Genomic DNA, 12,718 nt, shown 5'->3' on the forward strand with positions numbered 1-12,718 from the left:
TTCAATAGTAAGCGCTTCGCCAAGGTAAAGAATTTTAAAAGACGTTGGTTCCAGGTATATTAAGAAGAGAGTTTTTAGTTCACAGAAGTAACATAGGTGCAGCACGAACTGAATCCCATGCAAACATTCAGGATACGAGAGGAGGAGGTAGTTCAACAGTGTATTAATTTAATGAAACATGGGTCAATTAGAATCATTCCAAGAAAATCTGCTGGAAAATGTGTGATGGCGGTTTTAAAGTTCTCATAGGGACAGGTTCTCGGATAATTATTCTGCATGCTGACTCTTCTTCTGGTTTTATTTCTGAGAATAAACTTGTAATTACGTGTAAGAAAAACAGCAGTGATTACCATTTGCCAATGAACGCTGTCAGTTTCGTGACGTAATTCACAATTCTTGTCATACCTTGCTTCGAAGTCGGTCATTGCCAATGATAATTCAACCGCTATAGAGAAAACATTAAGTACATACACCAGAAAAGTGAATCTTTTTTCCCCAGCTCAAATATAAAAATATTAAGTACCGTATAAACCAGACTCGTGCCGATCTCCTGCAGCTCGTTAATTTATACTGTACAAGTCACGTGACAGAATGTACAAACTTGACTTCCTTGCACGTGAATGGGGTCACACAGTTTTGCATCTACCCACGTGTCACTGTCAATTGTAACCCCATGGAATTAATTTGGGCAAAGTGTTTTAAGGCTATGTGGGAGAAAAAAAAAACATTCAAGATAACATGCAGTGAATCACTTGTGCATGAGGCAATGCACAATGAGGTATCAGACAACATACCACCTGTAGCGTGGACGCAGTCTATGTGGCATGCTGAACAGCTTCAGAAAGAAGAATTTGACAAAGAAGTGATGATTGTAAATTTACGATGATAGGTTCAACGTTTATATCAATCAGATTGTTCGGAAAGAGACTCAAATAGAAATGACGATGGCATTACGATGTAGACTTCGGAACAAAGTAATAATATTTCTTAGTTTTAAGAACTCGTGGTTTAAAAAATGTGTTTGTCAACATATCAGTTGCGTACATAATAATGACAACTTCCTAGCCGTTTTGATTAGGACTTTGTATCCTTTTAATTACGCAGACTATAATGCTCAACATAATGCCTAAGGAGAAGTTAAGCTTCTCCCACCATGGTGTCATTTTCAAGACACAAATTGGATAAGACCTTAAAATAAGAGAACTGTTACTTGTCGAGATATCGATTGTTTTCGATGTTATCGGCCAGAATCCCTGGAGTTATTCGCATATGATGGTTAATTGTTTGCTTGTTCATTGGATTATAAATGCAGTCTGTCACTGTAATATCGAACGTGTTAGTTTACACTCATAATGCCCGTTAACGACGAAAAATATGACAACTTACTGACCATTTTTACGATAGTCTTTTACATTAATCTTTTCTACCACTAATTCCTTTTTTACACGCTGTGATTATACGTAACTATCGTCAAACACATCCCCCGCCCCTCCCCAGCCCGCCCCCCTCCCCCCCACAAACACCTACCTTTAAAAATTCTATTAAGCAGAAGCAGTTGTCAAGCAAACATAATGATTTCGGTTTGTGCTTGAAGTTAATTTTGTTGTGTATCAAATTTTTACTTATAATGCAGTTCAAATCGCAATAAATGGTAATTATTGCAAGCAGTTTTGTACTTTAGGTCTTCAAAAAGTTGTGTTAGCTGTTCTCGCCTCCCAACGACACACAGAGTAAATCTGTAGAGCATGACGACTGAACGAAATTGGTTTTAATAATTATTGTTCCCCTCATAGATCTGAAAGTATAATACTATTTACCGTAGGCAAACGAGCCTGATTATTGTCCGCACAATGCAGTTCGGAAACTTTGACTTTTGTTTGCCCGCTCTCTGCTACCGCGCATGCGCAACTCTTATCTCTCCACGCTACCTTTCCGCTTCGCCTCTATGCGCGGAAGCGCCGTAGGAGGTGACGCGGGCTATAGTCACTGACAAGAAAATTTTATATGTATTTCAGATGCTGTAATGTATTAAGTAGGCATTACTAAATACTTGGATCGACACAGGATAGTGTTATTTATGCTCCAGGGATATATGATGCATAATGTGTATATAACATGAACAAAAGAGGACCTATGTACGCTGAAGAGCCAAAGAAACTGGTGCACCTGCCTAATATCGCTTAGGGCCCCGACGAAACGGAGAAGTGCCGCAACACGAAGTCGCATGGACTCAACTTATGTCTGAAGTAGTGCTGGAGGGAATTCACACCATAAATCCTGCAGGGTTGTCCGCAAATCCGTAAGAGTACGAGGGTATCGGGATCTCTTCTGAACAGCACGTTGCAAGGCATCCCAGATATGCTCAATAATGTTCACGTCTGGGGAGTCTGGTGGCCATCGGAAGTGTTTAAACTCAGAAGTGTGTTCCTGGAGTAACTCTGTAGCAATTCTGGACGTGTGGCATGTCGCATTATCCTGCTGGAATTGCCCAAGTTCGTCGGAATGAACAATGGACGTGAATGGATGCAGGTGATCAGACAGGATGCTTTCATACGTGTCACCTGTCAGTCATATCTACACTATATGATCAGAAGTATCCAGACACTCACAAAAACATATGTTTTTCATATTAGGTGCATTGTTCTGCCACCTACTGCCAGGTACTCCATATCAGCGACCTGAGTAGTCATTAGACGTCGTGAGAGTGCAGAATGGGGCGTTCTGCGGAACTCGCGGACTTTGAATGTGATCAGGTGATTGGGTGTATCTTGTGTCTTATGTCTGTACACGAAATTTTCACACTCTCTAACGTCCTTAGGTCCACTGTTCCCGATGTGATAGTGAAGTGGAAACATGACAGGGCACGTACAGCACAAAAGCGTACAGGCCGACCTCGTCTGTTGACTGACAGACTGCCGACAGTTGAAGAGGGTAGCTATGTGTAATAAGCAGACATCCATCTAGGCAATCACATAGGAATTCCGAACTGCATGAGGATACACTGCAAGTACTATGACAGTTAGGCGGGAGGTGAGAAAACTTTGATTCCATGGTCGAGCGCCTGCTCATAAGCTACACATCACGCCAGTAAATGCCAAACGACGCCTCGCTTGGTGTAAGGAGCGTAAACATTGGACGATTGAACAGTGGGAAAACGTTGTCTGGAGTGACGAATCACGTTACACAACCTGGCGATCCGAGGGTAGGGTGTGAGTGTGGCGAATAGCCGGTGAACGTCATCTGCCAGTGTGTGTAGCACCAACAATAAAATTCGGAGTCAGTGATGCTACGGTGTTGTGCTTTTCATGGAGGAGGCTTGCACCCCTTGTAGTTTTGCGTGGCACTATCACAGCACAGGCCTACATTGATGATTTAAGCACCTTCTTTCTTCCCACTGTTGAAAAGCAATTCGGGGGTGGCGATTGCATCTTTCAACGCGATCGAGCACCTGTTCACAACGCACGGCCTTTGGCGGAGTGGTTACACGACAAAAATATCACTGTAATGGACTGGCCTGGACAGAGTCCTTACCCGAATCCAACAGAACACCTTTGGAATGTTTTGGAATGCCGACTGCGTGCCAGACCTTACCGACCGACATCGATACCTCTCCTCAGTACATCACTCCGTGAAGAATGGGCTGCCATTCCCCAAGAAACCTTCAAGCACCTGATTGGACATATGCCTGCGAGAGTGGAAGCAGTCATCAAGGCTAAGGGTGGACCAACACCATACTGAATTCCAATATTATCGATGGAGGGCGCCACGAGCTTTTAAGTCATTTTCATCTAGGTGTCCGGATACTTTTGATCACATAGTGTAGACTATGAGGGGTTCAGTATCACTTATGTATGCGTCACCTGTCAGAGTCGTATCTAGGCGTACCAGGGCCCCCCATCACAGTAACTGTACACGCCCCACACCATTACAGAACCTCCACCAGCTTGAAAAGTACCCTGTTGACGTGCAGGGTCCATGGATTCAGGAGGTTTTCTCCATACCTGTACACGTCCATCCACTCGATACAATTTAAAACGAGACTCGTCCTACCAGGCAATATGTTTGCAGTCATCAACAGTCCAATGCCGGTGTTGACGGGGCCAGGCGAGGAGTAAAGCTTTGTGTTGTGCAGTCATCAAGGGTACACGAGTGGGCCTTCAGCTCCGAAAGCCGATATCGATGATGTTTCGTTGAATGGTTCGCACGCTGTCACTTGTTGATGGTCCAGAACTGAAATCTGCAGCAATTTGCTAAAGGGTTGCACTTCTGTCAAGTTGAACAATTCTGTTCAGTCGTCGCTGGTCCCGTTCCTGCACAATCTTTTCCTGGCCGCACCGATGTCGGACATTTGATGTTTTACCGGAGTCCTGATATTCACGCTACCCTCATGAAATGGTCGTACGGGAAAGTCTCCACTTCTTCGCATCTCGGAGATGCTGTGTCCCATCGCTCGTGCTCCGACCACGTAGCAGAAGTAACCGATCTAACAACTGCGCCAGGCACTTGTTGTCTTATATAGACGTTGCCGACCGCAGCGCCGTATTCTGCCTGTTTACATATCTCTGTATTTGAATACGCATGCCTGTACCAGTCTCTTCGGCACTTCAGTGTAGATCCCTATGGTGTATCTGTAGTTTTATCCGCTACGTTTCGCTCCGGTAGTTTAAACTGACTGCTTCAATATTTTCTTACATGTGTTAAGTGTCAAGTGAGGCACGTTAATAACTATGACGTAGCACTTAGGAAGCAATGAGGAAAGTGAGTAAGTACCAATTACAAGACACGAATATTATACGTTAAGAAAAGGAGGGAAGAGAGGCTTCAAAACCAAGTCTAGCATCGGTTTTCCTATGGAGAATTCCGCACAAAATGACCTTCGTCAGCGCAAATTACAGGTTAATGACTAGTTGTGATGGCTGCTGACAGAATCAATGATAATATTCAAGCATCGCAACTGTGTCGAAATGGTGATCCCTACGGAGCATTGATTTATGAAGATAAGTGTGTACAGCAAAACTGTTTCGCTTCACTCATAATTATCTAGAAATGACTGTCATTGTAGCAAAGGCCAGTAGACCAGGATCTGAAGAGAAGCTAGGACGCTCCAGGGAGGTGTGACTAACCGCAGACAGCGATACGCGGCTTATCAGCTCTCCACACGACAAAGGGAAGCGGCGCGTCACATGCAGGCCCACCGCAATCTAAACAGCAACGCCGATGACAGAGCACTGGAACTTACTACTCACTGTGTGCCAGACACACACACACACACACACACACACACACACACACACACACAAACAAACACGCACACAAAATGGTTCAAATGGCTCTGAGCACTATGGGACTTAATATCTGTGGTCATCAGTCCCCTAGAACTTAGAACTACTTAAACTTAGCTAACCTAAGGACATCACACACATCCATGCCCGAGGCAGGATTCGAACCTGCGACCGTAGCGGTCACGCGGTTCCAGACTGAAGCGCCTAGAACCGCACGGCCACATCGGCCGGCCGGCCGCCCCCCCCCCCCCCCCCCACACACACACACGCACTCACACACCCCTCTGACTGGAGTTATTTATTTGCGTGGTCTTCAGTTCTAGGACTGGTTGGATGCAGCTCTCCATGCCACTCTATATTGTGCAAGCCCCTTCGTCTCCGAATAACTACTGCAATAACTGCAACACACATCCATTTGAACATCCTTAGTGTATTCATCCCTAGGTCTCCTACATATTTATTCCCTCCTCCTCACACTTCCCTCCATTGCCATAGCAACTACCCCTTGATGCGTCAGGATGTTTCCTATCACCCAATCCTTCTTTTAATCAACTTGTAGCAAAAATTTCTTTTTCTCCCAGATTCATTCAGTACCTGATAATCAGTTCCATAATCTACCCATCCCATCTACAACATTCTTCTGTAGCAACTCATTTCAGAAGCTTCTCTTCTCTTCTTTTCTGACCTCCTTATGCCTACGATTTACTTGCATACAAGGATATAGTCCAGACAAGTACGTTCAGAAAACACTTCCTAATACAAAAATTTTTATTAGATAGTAACAAATTTTTTATTCAGAAATGCTTTCCTTGCTGTAACAAGTCTCCATTTTATGTAGTCTCTACGTCGGCCATAATCAGTTGTTTTGCTGATCAAATAGCAAACCTCATCTACTACTTTTAGTGTCTCACTTCCTAATCCAATTCCCTCAGCATCGCTTGATTTAATTTGACTACATTTCATTATCCTTGTTTTACCTTTGTTGATGTTCATCACATAACCTGTTTTTCAAGACCCATCCATTTCGTTTAACTGCTCTCTCAGGCACTTTCCCGTCTTTGACAGAATTACAAGCTCATCAGCAAACCTTGCGTTTTTTCCATCCTGAACTTTAATTACCTTGCCAGATTTTTCCGTGCTAAATGACGAATTGAACAACATGGACGGTTGGCTACAATCTCATCTCACTCACTTGAAAACTACTGGGTCCCTTTCATATCCTTGGACTTGTAGCTGCAGCCTGGTTTTTGTACAAGTTGTAAAGAACCTGTCGTTCCCTGCACTGTATCCCTCCTACGTTCAAAACCTCTGACAATGTAGTCCAGTCAACGTTGTCAAGAGCTTTCTCTAAATCTACAAATTCTACAAACTTGGATTTGTCTTTCTTCAACCAGTCTTCTAAGATTTGAAATAGGTCAGTATTACCTCACGCGTTCCTACTTTTCTCTGAAACTCAGATTGATCTTTTCCGATATCGGCTTCAACCAGTTTTCGCCATTCTTCTGTAAATAGTTGGCGTCAATATTTTACAATCATGACTCGCTAAACTTATGGTTCGATAGTATTCAAACCTGATAGCAACTGCCCTGTTTGGTACAGGAATTATTACGTTCTCACAATGATGGCCATAGCAGGTCATCAACATTATCCATATCGTGTATTGAAAGTTTATCGCGGCCTTCGAGCATTTAACGAAGTGCGTCACATGAGGTTTAGCAGCTAGGTTTGCGACAATAATACCAAATAGAAATTATCGCGTCTGTTAGCGCTCTGCCAAATTCCGAGATGCCGGTATACCACACACGTAGCATTCAAGCCACAAATTACTTGATGCCAACATACCAGGCATGCACTGCCTGGAATGAAATGTGCTGACTCGCCACAGTAGAAGTCAACCTGCCACGTTCTGTTTGTCTCATAGCAACTAATATCTACAAGAGTTCTCCTGAGATGATTATCGATGAAACTGGTGTAGTATCGACTTTAAATTTAGTTTGTCATCGAAATATTTTAGTCGGTTTGTTAGAACACTTCAGAGTAAGTTACCAAATAATTCTATAAAGCCTAAGCGTAACTATTATCGGTTCGCTATGGTCCAAAATGGATAATACCTGTTGAATTACAACGGGTGATACAGTTTAATTTAATTCTTGCCTCTATGCATCCAAGCCTTCACTGTTGCTCACTGCTAAGCTAACACTCAAGACGATTTTTTGTGATTGAAATTTGTCTGCGTTAAGCATTTTCATTTGGCAAATTAGTTTCCTGAACTGAGTAGGATAGAAAATCTATCACCACGTAAATGTCTCGACCGAAGTTGCGAACAAAGACAGTCAGATGGGATTGCCAGGAGAAATAACAGGGCAGCTACGTACTTCTACTTGTTTGGAGCTACCAATGAAACCATTTTTCAGGTTTGGAGGCTGTGTAAAACACAAAGGGATGTTCGTTATTACATTAATTTGCCGCAATTGAGAACAAGGCATGCAACAAACTTATTACACATATTTAGTGCAAAATGTTAATTTATCTCACTTTCCAAATGTAGAAGTAGAAATGGAAAGTATTCTAAATGTGAAATCTCACATTTTTCAGACGAATCAGGGGACAGTCGAAGTCTTTTGTACGTAACGTTTATGTATTCAAAAGGGAGGAAGTATTCTGAGACCACAGAATTATGCTACCCATTTCATCACTGCAAAAAATAATGAGACAAATTAGAAAATAAATAACTTGCCAAGAGCGTTCTACGTAATATTAAGGATATTCAGCCCAATTGTCGATCGGGTGATTATTGGCACAACAATTGTTTGCAGATGGTGCTGTCATTTACCGTCTTGTAAAGTAATCAGATGATCAAAACGACTTGCAAAATGATTTAGATAAGATATCTGTATGGAGTGAAAAGTGGCTATTGACCCTGAGCAAGGAAAAGTGTGAAGTTATTCACATTAGTACTAAAAGAAATCAGCTAAATTTCGATTACGCTATAAGTCACACAAATATGAGAGCTGTAAATTCAACTAAATACTTATGGATTACAATTACAAATAACCTACATTTGAACGATCACATAGATACTGTTGTGGGCAGAGCAAACCAGAGACTGCGATTCATTGGCAGAACACTTAGAAGGTGCAACAGGTCTACCAAAGAGACTGCTTACACTATGGTTGTCCGCCCTATTCTGGAGTACTGCTGTGCGGTGTGGGATCCGCATCTGGTGGGACTGACGGATGACATCCAAAAAGTACAAAGAAGGGCAGCTCGTTTTGTATTATCGCGAAATAGGGGAGACAGTGTCACAGACATGATACGTGAATTGGAGTGGCAATCATTAAAACAAAGGCGTTTTTCGTTGCGACGGGTTCTTCTCTTGAAATTTCAATCACCGGTTTTCTCCTCCGATTGCGAAAACATTCTCTTGGCGCCCACCTACACAGGGAGAAATGATCATCACTATAAAATAAGAGAAATCAGGGCTCGCACGGAAAAATTTAAGTGCTCGTTTTTCCCGCGTGCCTTTAGAGAGTGGAACGGTAGAGAGACAGCTTGAAGGTGGTTCACTGAACCCTCTGCCAGGCACTTTATTGTGAATAGCAGAGTAATAACGTAGATGTAGATGAACAAGTTTCGCGACATCATTATCCCACTTGCAAGTGCTAAGAACAAGGAAATTAGGTAAAACAATCCTCTTATCCCGATAGACGTAAGTATTACAGACTACCTGAGTTATAACCTACCATCCTCGTGTTGTGGCAATGATCACACGACTGAATACTAGGCCGAGTATCCTCAATATAACATTCGTGCGGCGGCTTCACGTCAGCATTGTGTCAGACCAGGAAACTAACTGGTTTCGAGTGCCAGCAATAATTTTTTTGTTCCAAGTTCCATTAATGCATAGGTGCTATGTTTCATAAGTGAGTAGCCGTTACGCTCGGCTGCGCTCGCGAATCAGTAAAGTGACCGGGCGACCCCTCTAGGGGAAGTTCAGGCGCTCGGTGAAAGTTTTTTTATTTTACGCCACTTCGGCAACTTGCGCTTCGATGATGGTAAAATTATGATGAAGACAATACACACACCCAAGCGCGAGCTGAAAAAATTTCACCCTGCCATAAACTGAACCTGGGATCCCACGTTCGAAGGTCAAAAGCGCTCAGCACAAGACCACCAACAGCTAACGTGCGTCATTATGCATCTTAGAAGCTACATGAAACATGTGGCGCTCAGCGGCCATAATGTAATTGCTTGTGACTGAAATTAGTATGGAAGTACGGATTAAATACGTAGATGATTGTATAAGCATTCTACTCATTACGTTGATTCGTGTTGCACATACCAAATAAAACAATATAAACATTATCACAAATATAACAAACTTCGAAAGTCAAACAGGATATAGCTTTTTCGAAGAGTAATTATTGTTCCATATTTCGCGTTGGCCACATTCTGACCGTTAGTGAAGTGATAAGCAGAGCGAATGAATACCAACTGCCTCTCTGCATTGCCTTTGTTGACTTTGAAAAGGCATTTGACTCCGTTAGCCATGTAGCTGTCCTCCAAGCTTTGAGTGAGCAAGGAGTGGGAGCAGCATACATTGAAGTGCTCAGGAAAATCTACGAGAATTCTTCAGCTTATGTTAACATCGGCGAATCAACTCAAGAATTCCGCATCATGAGGGGTGTCAAGCAAGGCGATCCCATCTCCCCAAAACTGTTCTCTGCTGTATTGGAAATGGCTATGTCAAAGCTGAGCTGGGAAGGTAAGGGAATTAGAATTAATAGAAGAAGGCTTACCAACTTGAGATTTGCTGATGATATTGCCTTACTGGCCAAAGACTTCGCAGAGCTCCAAAACTTAGTTACAGATCTTGCATCGGAATGTCAGCTGGTTGGCTTGAACATGAACCTTTCCAAAACAAAAGTAATATCCAACAAATGGGTCCCAGCTGGAGATGTGAAAGTCAAGGACAGTCTACTAGAAGAGGTCAGTGAATATATCTACCTTGGCCAGATTATAAATATGAAGGGAGACATAAGGCCAGAAATCTATCGACGCATCAAGCTTGGCTGGCAAGCATTTGGGAAGAATTCAAAAGCATTCAGATCAAAAATGCCAGTAAATCTAAAGAAAGCAGTATTTGATCAATGCATTCTTCCTGTGATGGCGTATGGCTGCGAGACATGGACACTGAACTCATTTACAAAAGGGAAACTTACGACAGCACAGAGAGCCATGGAGAGATCAATGCTGGGCTGTACAAGAAAGGACAGGAAAAGGGCAGATGACATCCGGTCTGTGACGAAGGTTAATGACATCTTAGAGAGAGTAGGTTCCTTGAAATGGCAGTGGGCTGGCCACCTCGCAAGAAGAAAAGACAACAGATGGACGACGCTAGTACTGGAGTGGAGTCCGAGAGAGCACCGGAGGCCTAGAGGAAGACCACCAGACACATGGGACAAATACATCAAGAAGATCGCTGGTAACACCTGGCAGAGAACTGCCCAAGACCGTCCCACTTGGAGAAGACTGCTGAAAGCCTACCTGAATCCACGACTCGAAGAGGCCACATCACCTAATGATTGAATTGGCTGATGATGATGTTGATGATGATGATGATTTCGCGTTGTATTCATCAAGTCAATAAACATGTCGCGCGGGGTAGCCGCGAGGTCTGAGACGTCCTGTCACGGTTCGCGAGACTCTCCCCGTTGGAGGTTCGAGTCCTCCCACGGGCATGGGTGTGTGCGTGTGTTGTCCTTAGCGTAAGTTAGTTTACGTTAGGTTAAGTAGTGTGTAAGCCCAGGGACCGATGACCTCAGCAGTTTTGTCCCACAGGAACTTACCACCACTTCAATAAACATATTGTTCCACACACTTTCTAAAGTAGTCTATGTTCTTTCTCCTCAGCGTTGGAGCCATCTCCATAACAAATTCAATACAATCGGTTCAGAATTTTAGTCGTGCAAGCGTTACAGACAGAGTTACTTCTCCACTTATAATAGTAGTGTAGACGTATGGATCGTCGTCGTCGTCGTCGTCTGATACTCGTATCCGAGTTTTCATTTCTCTCCTGAGATTTCCTTTGTCACGTTTCAGGCGTGGAAGTGTCGTTGATAGCTTAGCAATCCAATCCTACCGTGGAACAGGCGGCCACAGACATTAAAGCTGATGAAAGGTGGAGGACGTGGCTGAGCCTGGAGGAGTTTACGTCCCCGGCGTTTGTCATTCTCCATTCTTCGACGTTCCAGCTCAAAGTTTTGAAGAGCATTTGAGGTAACTGAGTGCCAGCGACTTCGTTCTTCTGCTATTGTGGACCAGTTACTCGGATCTATGTTCAAGTTTTTCAGATTTTTCTTGTACTGATCCTTATAACGTTTGAGAGGGGCGCCTCGTGGCCTTTTACCTGTGCTCACTTCACTGTACAGCATTTGGCGTGGAAGTCTGTCATTTTTCATCCGCTGGACATGTCCGACCCATCTGAGTTGATGCCCAATGATAACAGCTTCCATGCTATACATTTTTCGTTCTCAAGAACAGCCGTGTTGGACGTGAAGTCATCTCATTTCAGGTTCATGATATATCTTAGCTTCTGTTGGTTGAAGCGTTCTAGTTTCTTCAGATCACAGCAATAAAATGTCCAGGTGTCGCAACCATATAGCAGGGTGGAAATGACTACAGCTTTGTACACCATCAGTTTGGTGTACAGTGTTAGGTCTTTATTCAGGAAGAGACGCTTGCCTCTAAAAACTAGACTCTTCTCACTCATTCTATTAACGTGGGAAACCCGCAAGGTAGCAGCTGACTTTAAGAACGCCACAATTGTCACCATCTTCAAGAAGGGCGACAGAAGCGTCTGTGGTAACTACCGGGGAATATCTCTACTCTCTGTCACTGTCAAAATTTTTTCAAGAATCCTTTTAAATCGCCTCCAGACACTTTCAGAGACTGTACTACCTGAGTCTCAATGCGGGTTTCGACCTTCACGAGAGACAATTGACATGATTTTCTGTCCACGACAACTATAGGAGAAATGCAGAGAACAGCAAAAGCCTTTACTACTTGTTTTCTGCGATCTAGAAAAGCCCTTTGATACAGTTCCCAGAGTAGCCATGTGGATGGTCTTAAAACGCTTCGGCTGCCCTGAACATTTTGTTGACTTGATTGAAGCTCTCCACGATGATATGACTGGACAGGTCCTCCGCCAGAATGAAACAACTGGTGAATTCCCAATAACAAGAGGGCTTAAACAAGGATGCGTATTTGCATTGTATCTGGAAGCTATGCTTTACGAGACATCCGTAAACAATGCAGGAATAGAACTGAAGTACAGGTTCGATGAAGGATTACTTAATCAGTCCAGACTCCATTCAAAAAGGTTCACCAGTACCACTCGTGTGACAGAGCTGCAGTATGCTGACAATGCTTCTCCA

The sequence above is a fragment of the Schistocerca piceifrons genome, chromosome 8 (assembly GCF_021461385.2).
Source record: "Schistocerca piceifrons isolate TAMUIC-IGC-003096 chromosome 8, iqSchPice1.1, whole genome shotgun sequence".
Classification (NCBI taxonomy): Eukaryota; Metazoa; Arthropoda; class Insecta; order Orthoptera; family Acrididae; genus Schistocerca; species Schistocerca piceifrons.